The 2475-nt window shown below is 44.3% G+C and overlaps 1 protein-coding gene across 1 annotated transcript in view; it reads left to right on the plus strand.

Moving 5' to 3' along the window:
• Positions 1 to 2475, plus strand: part of Vtcn1 (V-set domain containing T cell activation inhibitor 1) — a 68514-nt gene that overhangs the window by 14829 nt on the left and 51210 nt on the right. The gene's annotated exons all lie outside the window — the stretch shown is intronic.

Genomic DNA, 2475 nt, shown 5'->3' on the forward strand with positions numbered 1-2475 from the left:
TGTGTGTGTGTGTGTGTGTGTGTGTATTACTGAGTAAAGCATCCCAGGGCAGCATCAAGAGCCTGGCCTGACATTCAGACAACATGGCTGAGCAAGTGCCCAGGAGACCATAAAGACTGGCATTTCCTTCCCAGGAATCCCACACATTTTATACCCAAAGTCACCATTCTTTTCCTACTTCTCCTTCTCCAACAAGTCTTTTTTGTTTGCCCTATTTTGTTAGCCCTGTGTTTGCCTGTGCCTAACCTGCGGCTTTCTTTCCTCATTAAACCAGGAGGAGAATCCTTAGGTGGCATCCATGGCTCTCACCTCAAATGATTTACTAGACAAACATGGGTATCATTTTATTGCCCTCTCATCGTTATAATTGCTAATTAGTTCCTCTTTTCGGGAAGTGGTTATCACCCCAGTGTATGGGTGTTCATCTGATCTGCTTGAAACCGCAAGTTGAATGAGTCTAGAAGCAGGAAGCACTGGATACACCAGCACTGGCGACTGATGCTTGGGTGGACACTGAACACTCACACAGCCAGAACTTGAGTTTGGTTTTTTTTTGGCAGTCACTGTAGCAAAATGTCCAAGACATAGAATGGGAGTGTTGGCATGGGATAACATCAGAGTACAGTGACCAGAGCTGGCCAAACTAAATCAGTACTGCTAGGGATGGTCCCTTCCTGCCCCCTCTCCCCCTCTCCTTCATTTTGCTTCCCCACAGCCCAGAATTCTTTTCCCCGAGAGAGCCTTTAATGTCGATGTCTGGTTCTTAGTTTAAGAACCAGTGGTCATCAGTTTGAGCCACACTCTACACTGACTAAGCATTTTGACAGTGTTTGTCAAACACATTTAGGAATAATCGTGGTACTCTGGGGAATTAGAGGATGAAAGGTGTTTCTCCTGTGAGAACACATAATTAATTTAATGATAGTAATTGACTATAGCTTGGTAAGATTAAATGATATGAAATAAGGCCCTGGCAATTTTGTGTCCTTACAGCAGAAGGCACTACCCAGAGAGGGTATGCCTAGGATTTTAAAAATTCACAAAGAAACAAGTCCTTTTGATTTCTTATGAGGTGGAAATAAAGCCTTTTACTTAGGCTTCCTTCAAAAGCATGCAGTGGTAAATCTTGACCCTGCCGAATCCCATTTCAAACCCTCAGGTCTCATTTGTCCTGTAAATATGGAAGTCAAATCATCTTAAGCATGCAGTGCTCTGAGCGAAAGGGGAGGAGGCCACGAGAGCCGTGGGAGTCGCGGACACTGCTCCTCTCTTCAGACATCTCCTTCCAAGTGTAAACTGCAGTCCCATGCTAGTCGGTGTCTCCAGGTCTCATATTTTCATCTGTCAAAAAGACAGCAAGTGTCCCTCACTGTGTGCTCCTGTGAGAGCTCTACGGAGTCCAGACCACTGACCCGGGCATCCACTCTGACAGCCTCACGGGAGCATGAGAGAGAGAGAGCTGATGGCTTGTGTGCTGTCTAAGAGAGATGTCAAACTTCAAATAACATGAGGTGGAGACATGTAGGATGGTGAGCACAGGATGTGGGAAGTATGAAAGATGACCGTGGTAATGATGGTGATGGCCACACAGAGCGTTCCTGTATGACCAGGCACATCTACATGTTGTTCTTTGGGAAAAAAACAAAACAACAACAACAAAAACAACAACATAGAAAAGGCAGCAAGACCCCCTCTACCTTGAACTTTAAAAAGCAGAAGTTTGGCTCGCAAATGCATCCTATATACCCACCACGGTTTGTCTCCCATAGATTGACTTTCTGGAGTCCTATCAGAGTCACAGCCTGACATTTTGAATCTTGCAGAATCATGTTACCTCCAGAGGTGGCCTTTGTCCCACCACCTCACAATCACAGCTTCTAATGTTGAGCTCCTTCTGTGTGCTAGCTAGCCTTTGTCTTGGAGTACCGCATGCATCATTGATTTAACAAATGCTTGTTGAGCGGCTTCTAGGAGTTTTTACATATATTATTTATTTTATTTATTTATTTAAATTTTATTATTTATTTACATATATTATCTATTTATTTATTTAATATTATCATACCTGGTATCACAGTTCCTAGGGCGGTGATCATGAATGAACTATGAAGCCTCAATAATTAGGAACAGACTAAGAAAAGGATACAGATAAACAGATACCCAGTGGCTGTACACTGTGTCAATCACCACCTCAGGCCGGTCTCAGAGTTCCCTGGTCTTCTTGGTTGTGATGGTGGAACAATGTGGTCAAAGAGACTTTTTAGAGGAGGCAGTTTAATTTGCGTGTAGATTAGCCAAGCAAGGAGACATTGGAAGAAGATCCAGACAAAGGGAAAAGACTGTGAAGTGGTGTAAGGATGGGGGGAGGAAGAAGTCTGAGCGTGTGTACCAGTCACATCAGTCAGAGAGGTCACCCCAGCCAGGTGTGATCAGAGAGGTCACCCCAGCCAGGTGTGATCAGTCAGAGAGGTCACC

The sequence above is a fragment of the Mus pahari genome, chromosome 4 (assembly GCF_900095145.1).
Source record: "Mus pahari chromosome 4, PAHARI_EIJ_v1.1, whole genome shotgun sequence".
Lineage (NCBI taxonomy): Eukaryota > Metazoa > Chordata > Mammalia > Rodentia > Muridae > Mus > Mus pahari.